The sequence below is a fragment of the Schistocerca gregaria genome, chromosome X, assembly GCF_023897955.1.
Source record: "Schistocerca gregaria isolate iqSchGreg1 chromosome X, iqSchGreg1.2, whole genome shotgun sequence".
In the NCBI taxonomy this organism is placed as follows: Eukaryota; Metazoa; Arthropoda; class Insecta; order Orthoptera; family Acrididae; genus Schistocerca; species Schistocerca gregaria.
The window spans coordinates 521,986,350-521,998,405 of NC_064931.1; the positions used below are offsets into that span (position 1 = coordinate 521,986,350).

Genomic DNA, 12,056 nt, shown 5'->3' on the forward strand with positions numbered 1-12,056 from the left:
TGAATAGGAAAATAGGAATGCGGGTAAGCTACTACAAACAGCATAGTAAACGCATTATTGTGGCCAAGATAGATACGAAGCCCACACCTACTACAGTAGTACAAGTTTATATGCCAACTAGCTCTGCAGATGAAGAAATTGAAGAAATGTACGATGAAATAAAAGAAATTATTCAGATAGTGAAGGGAGACGAAAATTTAATAGTAATGGGTGACTGGAATTCGAGTGTAGGAAAAGGGAGAGAAGGAAACATAGTAGGTGAATATGGATTGGGGCTAAGAAATGAAAGAGGAAGCCGCCTAGTAGAATTTTGCACAGAGCACAACTTAATCATAGCTAACACTTGGTTTAAGAATCATGAAAGAAGGTTGTATACGTGGAAGAACCCTGGAGATACTAAAAGGTATCAGATAGATTATATAATGGTAAGACAGAGATTTAGGAACCAGGTTTTAAGTTGTAAGACATTTCCAGGGGCAGATGTGGACTCTGACCACAATCTATTGGTTATGACCTGTAGATTAAAACTGAAGAAACTGCAAAAATGTGGGAAATTAAGGAGATGGGACCTGGATAAACTGAAAGAACCAGAGGTTGTACAGAGTTTCAAAGAGAGCATAAGGGAACAATTGACAGGAATAGGGGAAAGAAATACAGTAGAAGAAGAATGGGTAGCTCTGAGGGATGTAGTAGTGAAGGCAGCAGAGGATAAAGTAGGTACAAAGACGAGGGCTGCTAGAAATCCTTGGGTAACAGAAGAAATATTGAATTTAATTGATGAAAGGAGAAAATATAAAAATGCAGTAAATGAAGCAGGCAAAAAGGAATACAAACGTCTCAAAAATGAGATCGACAGGAAGTGCAAAATGGCTAAACAGGGATGGCTAGAGGACAAATGTAAGCATGTAGAAGCTTATCTCACTAGGGGTAAGATAGATACTGCCTACAGGAAAATTAAAGAGACCTTTGGAGAGAAGAGAACCACGTGTATGAATATCAAGAGCTCAGATGGCAGCCCAGTTCTAAGCAAAGAAGGGAAGGCAGAAAGGTGGAAGGAGTATATAGAAGGTTTATACAAGGGCGATGTACTTGAGGACAATATTATGGAAATAGAAGAGGATGTAGATGAAGACGAAATGGGAGATACGATACTGCGTGAAGAGTTTGACAGAGCACTGAAAGACCTGAGTCGAAACAAGGCCCCCGGAGTAGACAACATACCATTAGAACTACTGACGGCCTTGGGAGAGCCAGTCACGACAAAACTCTACCAGCTGGTGAGCAAGATGTATGAGACAGGCGAAATACCCTCAGACTTCAAGAAGAATATAATAATTCCAATCCCAAAGAAAGCAGGTGCTGACAGATGTGAAAATTACCGAACTATCAGTTTAATAAGCCACGGCTGCAAAATACTAACGCGAATTCTTTACAGACGAATGGAAAAACTGGTAGATGCAGACCTCGGGGAGGATCAGTTTGGATTCCGTCGAAATGTTGGAACACGTGAGGCAATACTGACCTTACGACTTATCTTAGAAGAAAGATTAAGGAAAGGCAAACCTACGTTTCTAGCATTTGTAGACTTAGAGAAAGCTTTTGACAATGTTGACTGGAATACTCTCTTTCAAATTCTAAAGGTGGCAGGGGTAAAATACAGGGAGCGAAAGGCTATTTATAATTTGTACAGAAACCAGATGGCAGTAATAAGAGTCGTGGTGCATGAAAGGGAAGCAGTGGTTGGGAAAGGAGTGAGACAGGGTTGTAGCCTCTCCCCGATGTTATTCAATCTGTATATTGAGCAAGCAGTAAAGGAAACAAAAGAAAAATTTGGAGTAGGTATTAAAATTCATGGAGACGAAGTAAAAACTTTGAGGTTCGCCGATGACATTGTAATTCTGTCAGAGACAGCAAAGGACTTGGAAGAGCAGTTGAACGGAATGGACAGTGTCTTGAAAGGAGGATATAAGATGAACATTAACAAAAGCAAAACGAGGATAATGGAATGTAGTCAAATTAAATCGGGTGATGCTGAGGGAATTAGATTAGGAAATGAGACACTTAAAGTAGTAAAGAAGTTTTGCTATTTAGGAAGTAAAATAACTGATGATGGTCGAAGTAGAGATGATATAAAATGTAGACTGGCAATGGCAAGGAAAGCGTTTCTGAAGAAGAGAAATTTGTTAACATCGAATATAGATTTATGTATCAGGAAGTCGTTTCTGAAAGTATTTGTTTGGAGTGTAGCCATGTATGGAAGTGAAACATGGACGATAACTAGTTTGGACAAGAAGAGAATAGAAGCTTTCGAAATGTGGTGCTACAGAAGAATACTGAAGATAAGGTGGATAGATCACGTAACTAATGAGGAGGTATTGAATAGGATTGGGGAGAAGAGAAGTTTGTGGCACAACTTGACTAGAAGAAGGGATCGGTTGGTAGGACATGTTTTGAGGCATCAAGGGATCACAAATTTAGCGTTGGAGGGCAGCGTGGAGGGTAAAAATCGTAGAGGGAGACCGAGAGATGAGTACACTAAGCAGATTCAGAAGGATGTAGGTTGCAATAGGTACTGGGAGATGAAGCAGCTTGCACAGGATAGAGTAGCATGGAGAGCTGCATCAAACCAGTCTCAGGACTGAAGACAACAACAACATTTTAAAAGAAATAAAACACAGAACATCAAATGTTTAATTCTCCAATTAGATAAGGCTCTGCTACATATGTGTGAAATGAAAACAAACTAAATTCTGCAAGGAACAGTTATACAGATTCATTCAGTTTGTGTAAACCTACATCTGGAACACACAAAAATTGGCCCTTAAGAAAAATTTTCTTTTCTTGAAAAAGATGTTTCAAATAATGAAATCTTCAATAGTTAAGTTGGAACATGTGCTAATTAACTTCTTTACAATTAATTTAACAGCTATTAATAGTTAATGACTTATCTTTATGAGCTCAATATTCCAGTCTCTGCCATTTGGGTCAGGGCTGCCCACCTTACATGAGCTACTGTCTAATCTTTAGCATTCTTCTGTAGCACCACATTTCAAAAGCTTGCATTCTCTTCCTGTCTGACCTGTTTACCATCTACATTTCACTTCTGTACAAGGCTGCACTCTAGACAAATACCTCCATAACAGACTTCCTAAGACAAATCTTTATCTGATGTTAAATGTCTCTTATTTAGAAATGCTTTTCTTGCCATTATCAGCCTCCATTTTATATTCTCCCTTCCTAAGTTATCATCAGTTAGTTTACTGCCCAAATAGTGAAAGTCATCTACTACTTCTAATGTCTCATTTCCTAACATATGAGGGTTGCCCAAAAAGTAATACAAAGTAGTTTTCCCCAACAATTCTATATTGAACATAATGAAAATTACACACACGGAAGAATGGTGTTTTATCTACACACCCTATTTTTCTATGTAATCTCCATCCCATCATTTGGCCTTCCCCCAGTGTGCAACAAGGACATGTATGCCCTGTAGGTACCAATCCTTGCCCTGGTAGTAGAGCCAGTGCTTCACAATCTGAATCACCTCCTCATCCTCCTCAAAATGTCTCCTATGAATGGCATCCTTTAATGGCCAAAACAAGTGGAAGCCCGAAGTGGGTAGGTCAGGACTGTCAAGTGTGACAGTCATGGATGATCTCCCTGAGCACCACAAAGTGTGGAACTCTACCGAATCGTCTTTTGATGACCTCACCCTCCCTGGCCAGGGACTAACTGTACTTCTGTCAACAGCAGATACTCCATAGACTTTGCACAAGCTTCTGTGAATATTCCCACAATTTCTTTCTCTGCAGTGAGAAATTCAATGACGACAAGTTGCTTGTAATGTACATCCTCTACAGACACCATTTTGAAACTGTCCTCCAGCTACGCTATCTGTTGGATGTGATGGAAACTTGGCACGCTCACTCAGATTTCAAATAATACATATGTAATGTTTTGCATTTGTAGCATTGTTTTTGACAGAGAGGAAAAAAAATGTGATGAATTACTTTCAGGGCAACCCTTTTAATTCCCTCAATGTTTCCTGATGTAGCTCACACCTATGTTCTATTATCCTTGTTCTGCTTTGTTGATGTTCATCTTATATCTTACTTTCAAGACTCTTGCCAATAATGTTTAATTGCTCTTTGAAGTCCTTTGCTGTCTCTGGCACAATTACAATGTCATCCATAACATCCAAGTTTTTGTTTCTTCTCCCTGAACTGTAATTCTTTCTGCAAATTTTTCTTTGGTTTCCTTTACTGCTTGCTCAATGCACACATTGAAAAACATTGTTGATAGGCTACAACTGTGTCTCACTCACTTCTCAACCAGTGTCACCCTTTCATGCACCTCTACTCTTACAACTGCCATCTGGCTTCTGCAGAAGTTGTAAATAACCTGTTGCTCCCTGTATTTTACTCCTGCTACCTTTAGAATCAAGTCAAAAGCTTTCTCTAAGTCTACAATTGCTGTGAATGCAGGTTTGTCTTTCCTTAACCTATGTTATAAGACAGGGCCATTCATGGTACCATTTTACGGAGCAGCACAATTCTGTTCTTTGCTCTGGCTCTGTCAGTACACTGCAAGTGGGAGCACAGAGCATTTGACTGTTCATTTGGCAGTGGCAGCCAAGTGGCACTGCACAAAGCTGGCTTATTATTCTTTTGTGGAATACTGTGGTGTTGTAAACAGAAGACAGCATTTGGAATTATTTAGTCACAAGTAAATCAATACTCTTTCGAGCAATTGGGGATATGCTTACTAAAGGAACCGTAAAAAGAAACAGCAATTCTGACTAAACATTTTGAACATTTAATGAAGACACTAATTACTATAGTCTTAATGCCAAACAGATTGCCAGTAAATAAAGAAGGGCAAAATGAATTTAATTACATACTAAGTACAACATTTAATGGATCGTGGCAAACTGTAAGGCAAAACTAGGAAACTGAATAGCAAAGAAAATTCAGAAAATTAATACACCTCAGTTTTCTATTGCTGATTTCTACATTTATTTAGGTTTCTTTGTGTATGAGCTTCAATGCTGGGACTGACTTGATTCAGCACAGTTCAGTCTCAAAAGACATTTAAGATGATAATCTGATATGGAACAGCTCAGTTATGTTTTGGTTGGTTGGTTGTTTGGGGGAAGAAGACCAGACAGCGTGGTCATCGGTCTCATCGGATTAGGGAAGGATGGGGAAGGAAGTCGGCCGTACCCTTTCAGAGGAACCATCCCGGCATTTGCCTGGAGTGATTTAGGGAAATCACGGAAAACCTAAATCAGGATGGCCGGATGCGGGCTTGAACCGTCGTCCTCCCGAATGCGAGTCCAGTGTCTAACCACTGCGCCACCTCGCTCGGTCTAGTCACGTTTTGCTGTTTCATTAGTGAAAAGAACTTTTCACGATTGTGCATTGATCTGAATAGACTAAGCAACTATGCTGCATGTCTATGAAGTTTTGGGTAATGCTTCTGTGACAAGTGTTTGTAAAAGTTACTTGAAGTCCACAAAGTATGGAGTATCAAAGGTTCCTAAATCTGTTTACAAGTCTGAAATACCAGTTAATCTTGTTTCAAATAAAGTACATAATTTTCTTAAAAGATCTGCATTCTCTTCAAAATCTGCAGCAATGGTAACATTTGTTAATGCTGACCATTTCGGACAATAACAGATTTTTCCTCCAGCTGCCAGCTGCCTTGCCCAGAATAGTAGTTTCATCTTGAATGCCTTTATTTCAGCACAGAAATGGACAATGAGAATATTCTTCCCTTGAAGCAACAAACAGAAGTCACGAAGACGATCTGTAGCAACTGTTAAAAAGGTTAATCATCTGACGGTTCAGGAACACTTTCTCCCTTCGTTTCCATGAACAACAATATTTATTGGTGCCATTCCATGAAGCAGTTCAGAACTTAAGCATGACTGTGCCAGCAAACCTAACAGTGATGGGATAAATCTCCATATTCACAGTCAACATCACACAGAAACGCTTTGAACAAGACATTATTGAATCCTTTTGCTTCAAGAGAATTAGTGATTTTCACAACCAAGCTCATTACATTATTCAGTTTTATGCTTTTGCAATACAAATATTGTTGATGAATCAAGCAATGTATAGGGATAACCAGAAGATCATGAATCCCGATTTTTCCCTGAAAGCAGTCTTCTAAATCACTGATTTTGTCGGTCACAGCTGGAGCACTGTCTGTTTATACGGAAGTTAGTAATTCCCACAGCAGACCAAATTCCTACACAATCTTTTCAAGTGTATTGGACATGTCTATCTGTTATGTCCTTCAGTGGGATGAGATCTAACATCTCCTCATGAACTTCCTGCATTTTGTTTATGGTCCTGACGAAAATTACCAGCTACGCTCTGTCTGACAAGTCAATAGAGTCATAAGAAAGCAACACTGTCATTAATATTCATTTTCAGGCGAGCCTCCACATCTTCTGCTAATTCTTCAATTCGGCCTGTATTATAGTGCCTCACTATTACAAAGCATTCTTAATAAATTCACCTTCAGCAAATGGCTTCAAGTTCACAGCTATCTGATGAGAAATTATGTAGCTTATTTTCACAGAAGAGCCTCTTCCAGGAAGATCAACATCCTACAAATAATATAAAATATTTTTATCAAATAGTATCAGTAGCATGAGCTCTCAAAACTGGCATGGTGATTGTTGAAAGAAAGCAATTTTGTTTTATTTCTTCCACTGTCACCATATTACAAAAGAAAGTTATTAAGAGATGACTTACTTTGTTTGAAAACCTAGCTATCAGTACAAGGATTATTGTGTTTCGTTTGTTGTTTATATATTTGTCATATCTGCCACATGATGTACTGCATAATGACATCATAAATTGAATTTCCTGATGTGGTTTAATACTATGTGACACACTATACATTTTACACAGCCATCATATCCAGTAAAAAGATATAGATCCTCTCATGCAGGATTAAAAGAAGGTGGTTCTGAGAGCCTGCTGTTTTGAGCTGCTTCCTGCTTCTGCCACATCTAATTGTGCTGACAGCTGGAACTGGAAGCCAACGTGGCTGACACTCTTTCAGTTGCTCTTGCCTGTTGCTCTGTTTATTTCCAGACGCTCCATGGTCCTGACCAGCACTGATGAATGGTCTTGTTCTAAGTGATGTTTTAGGGTCAGTACTGCCTCGCGTGTTCCTACATTTCTCTGAAGTCCACACTCATCTCCCCCAAGGTAGGCTTCTACCAATTTCTCCGTTTTCTGGAAATAATTCATGTCAATATTTTTCAATTGCGACTTATTAGACTCATAGTTCAGTGATATCCACACCTGTCTGCAACTGCTTTCTTTGAAATTGGTATTATTACATTCTTCTTGAAACATGAGATTTCACCTATCTCAAACATCTTGCACACCAGACAGAAAAGTTTTGTCATGGCTGGCTCTCCCAATCAGTAGTTCTAACAGAATGTTGTCTACTCCAGGAGCCTTGTTTCCAGTCAGATCTTTGAGTGTTCTATCAAATTCTTCTTGCAGTGTCATGTCTCCCATCTTGCCTTCATGTATGTCATCTCCCCTATCAAAAATAGTGCCTCCTAGTTCATTTTCCTTGCACAGCCTCTCTATACACTCCCATCTGTGAACTTTCTCTTGTCTGAACTCTTTATAATTGATACAGCTGCTTCTATTTTCCCCAAAGAATGCTTTAATTTTTCTATAGGCTGTGTCTAACCTTCCACTAGTTGTATATGATTATATAGCCTTGCATCTGTCCTCTAAGCCATTTCTGCTTAACCATTCTGCACTTACAGTCACTCTCATTTCTGGGAAATCTATATTCCTTTTTGCCTGCTTCATATGCTCCACTTTTGTTTTTTTTCTCCTTTCATCAATAAAATTCAGTATCATCTGTGATATCCAAGGATTTCTGAAAGGCTTTGTTTGTTTACCTATTTCATCCTTTGCTGCCTTCACTATTTCATCTTCTGTATTTTTGTGGTAAGTTCCTATGGGACCAAGCCTTCTGTATTCCTTTCTTGTTTCTATCCATTCATTATCTTCTGTATACCTTTCTTGTTTCTACGCATTCACTGTCTTCTGTACTCCCAACTGTTGCCTAACGCTGCCTCCTGAACTCTCAAACAATTTATGGTTTGTTCAACTTACCTGGGTCCCATGTTCTTAATTTTCTACCTTTTTGCAATTTTTTCAGTTTTACTCTACAGCTTGTAACTCATAAATTATGGTCAGAGTGAGCATCTGTGCAAGGAGGAGGAGGAGGAGGAGGAGGAGGAGGAGGAGGAGGAGATGATTAGTGTTTGATGTCCCTTTCGACAATGGGGTCATTAGAAATGGAGCACAAGCTCCAATTGTGGAAGCATGGGTACGAAAGTCAGCTGTGCCTTTTCAAAGGACCCATCCCAGCATTTGCCTGAAGTGATTTAGGGAAATCACAAAGGACCTAAATCAGGAAGGCTGTACGCGGGTTTGAACCGTCTGCCTCCCAAAGATATGTCGCTGGAAATGTCTTACAGATCAAAACCTGCTTCCTAAATCTGTGTCTTACCATTATGTAGCAATTAGAAACCATCCTGTGTCTCTGAGCATCTTCCATGTATACAACCTCCTTTCAGGATTCTTCAGCCAAGTGTTAGCAATGATTAAATTATGTTCCATGTAAAATTCTACCAGACAGCTTCCTCTTATTCCATTTCCCAAGTCCACATCCTACTATTTTTACTTCTCTTCCTTGTCCTACTATTTAATTCCAGTCCCTCATCACAATTAAATTTTTCCTTTCTTAACTACCTGAATATCTGTCCCTTACTATAAAATTCGAAGTTGGAATAACCACAGTGCAACAGAACCATTACAATATTAGTAATATGACATTCTTTTTACCTTCAAAACTGCATTAGAATTTTCAGGTAATTCTGCTGCTGGCATTTTTTTCCGTGGCTGTTGAGGATTTTTCACTCCCCTTGACTCCTGTTCCTTTTGTCGCCTTTCTGCTGCCTCAGCCATCTGTTTCCGTTTTGTTTCCTGAAATTAAAACAAAAAAAGAAAGGATCAATGGTTGCTATACATTATCACCAATGTACAAGGTGTGTTAAAAAAATATTAGGATTTTTGTAATTTAATTAGCTGTATTAGTCCAGTTCGCGCAATTGGTAAACATGTCTGCACACTGGTAGCCACATTGGGCGTTTGGTCTATAATCAGTTGTCATGAAGGTTATGTTTCTCTGCTTACAACTGAGGGTTACTGATTTGTTTTAAAATGCATCAGAGAATTTACAATAATTTTGCTATAAATATGGAATAAAATTTAAGAGAGTTTTAGAAATGTTTACTACTGCTTTTGGTGAAACTTCTATGAGTAAAACTGGGATTTATGAGAGGTATAAGAATTTCCAGGATGACCATGAAGAGGCTGATGATGACCAACATTCTTGATGCCCCAAAACAATAACCACCAAAGAAAAGTTGGAAAAAGTTAGAGAAATGATTATGCACCATCACTGAATCACTATCAGAGAAGGTGCTGATGGTGTTGGTATATCAATCAGCTCCTGCCATGAAATTCTTTCAGATGTTTTGGGTATGACACATGTAACAGTAAAATCTGTGCTGGAGGTGACAAACTGCTAGCAAATCCAGCAGTGAATGGAAATTGTTAGAGAGTTACCAAATGACGTCAACAATGCAAAACTACTGAAATGTGTCTCAACAGGTAACGAAACATGAATGTATGGTTATGACATCAAAACTAAGGCTCAATGGTCTGAGTGGAGGCATTCTGGATAGCCAAGATATATAATTTAAAAAAGAAAGAAAAAGAAAGAAACCCTCAGCAAGTGTGGTCGAATGTCAAGACTATGCTCACCGTTTTCTTCCATTTTAACAGCATAGTGCATCACAAGTTGTTGCCAAAAGGTTAAATTATCGCTAGCAAGTACTATCTACAAGTTTGTGAGAAACAATCGGGAAAAAAAGGAACCTAGATCTTTTGCAAAAAAAATAGAGGCTGTTGCACCACAATAATGCATTTTCTCACACTTCATTGCTTGTTCATGAATTTTGGGTGGAAACCGACACCATAATGATGCCCTAGCCTCCCTATTCGACAGATATTTTTCTGTATCCAAAAACAAAGAGAACCTTCCAAGATTAGACAAGATTAAAAGCATATCACTGAATGAGCTAAGTGCTAACCCAAAGACCAAATTCCAGAAATGTTTTGGGGGATTGGAAGAAGTATATAATATCTAATTGAGTCTACTTTGGAGGAGATAGCGTTAATGTAAATAAATAAAGATGCTTATTTCTGGAAAATGAAAATTCCCAAGATTTTTTTAACATTCCTCGTATAAACTGAATTTTGCAGGAAAGTCTGCACAGTGCAACTTGCAAACCATAAAAAGGATTAATAGTCAATCAGCACGCTGTAGTTGTACACAAGAAAGAGGGGCGGGTGGGAGTGGGGGGAGCACTGGGGCAACCTTGGGGGGAGGGGAGGGGGGGTGGCGGCTGTGGGGCAAGACCAGGGGGAGGGGGGGAGGGGGACAGTGGGTTAGGCTGGTGAGGGGGTGGGAGGGAGAGAGGAGGACAGAGAAGGGAGAAGAGAGGTGTTGGTTGGTTGGATTAAAAGAGGGTGAAAGGGACCAAACTATAAGGTCATCAGTCCATTGTTCCAAATAAAACAGTGCAACAAGTGTGAGAATAAAACAAACGAGACTGACAACACAAAACAGTATGAAAGGAAAAATCCCAAGAACAATGAAGGGCAACAAACATGTAAGTGGACAAAATGGGACAAGAAAAACACAGGAACGCAAGAAATGGGATGAAGAGATTAAAATAACAAAGCAGATTACCATGGCTGGCTGACCATGAGAATAAAAAAGGAGAAGCCAGCCACTCTGCAACACATTAAAACATCCACCCTAGAAGCACTAGGGTTGCGGACAAAGAACACCTGCTAAAACTTAGGTCAAATGACAATACCCACCCTCACAAATAAAACTTTAAACTCAATCAGCCAATGAGGCGTTGTCAGATCAAATCAGCGGCAATGAGTCCGGTAACCCAAGATTTCGTCGCTGGGCAGCCAAAGCGGGACAGTGCACCAGAATATGGACCACTGTCAACCAGGCACTGTACCAACACTCAGGTGGGTCTTCACGGCGCAGGAGGTAAATGTGGGTCACCCAAGCTTGGCCAATGCGGGGCCAGTAGAGGACAACTGATTCCCTGTGAGAGGCCCTCATGAAAGTCTTCCACACATTCGTAGTCTCCTTAATGACACGTAGTTTGTTGTGTGTACTGTTATGTCATTCCACCTCCCAAAGCCGAAAAACCCTGCAGTGTAAGACAGAACGCAGGTCAGGTTCAGAGATGCCCATCTCCAGAAGTGGTTTCCGCGTAGCCTGTTTCACCAGCCTGTCGGCAAGTTCATTGCCTGGGATGCCGACGTTTCCTGGGGTCCACACAAACACCACTGAATGACGGGACCGATCCAGGACATAGATGGACTCTTGGAGGGACACTACCCAAGGATGGCAACGGTAGCACTGGTAGATAGCTTGTACGCTGCTCAAGGGGTCAGTACACAGAAGAAACAATTCCCCGGGGCATGAACGGAAATACTGAAGTGCATGACAGAGGGCCACCAGCTCTGCAGTGAATACACTGCAGGCAAGGAATGCTGTCCAAAAAGTCCCTTGGGGATGTAGGTGAAGCCAACATGATCACCAGCCATTCAGCCGTCAGTGTAAACCACTTCAGAGGGCCAGAACACGTCAGGAATCAAGAGGAAGTGACAGCAGAGAGCGGCAGGAGTAACCGAGTCCTTAGGGTCATGTGAAAGGTCCAGACAAATCTGTGGCCCATGTGTACACCATGGAGGTGTATGCGGACAGACCCTTTAGTGGAGGATCCCAGTTCACACAGAAGGGATCACAAACGAACCACAATTGTTAGCCTTGACCTGGGACGCCGATGCGTGGTTGGGAAAAGAAGATGGTAATTCAGATGTGCAGGAGAACTACGAATGAATGCA

At 40.3% G+C, this 12,056-nt stretch overlaps 1 long non-coding RNA gene across 1 annotated transcript in view; it reads right to left on the bottom strand.

The window, feature by feature from the left end:
• Positions 1 to 8,913: 8,913 nt before the first annotated feature.
• The window catches only part of LOC126299368 (uncharacterized), a 40,917-nt gene continuing 37,774 nt past the window's right edge, over positions 8,914 to 12,056 (bottom strand). The window contains exon 3 of the long non-coding RNA XR_007552787.1: positions 8,914 to 9,038. This is a non-coding gene — a long non-coding RNA (uncharacterized LOC126299368). The remainder of the gene's footprint in view (positions 9,039 to 12,056) is intronic.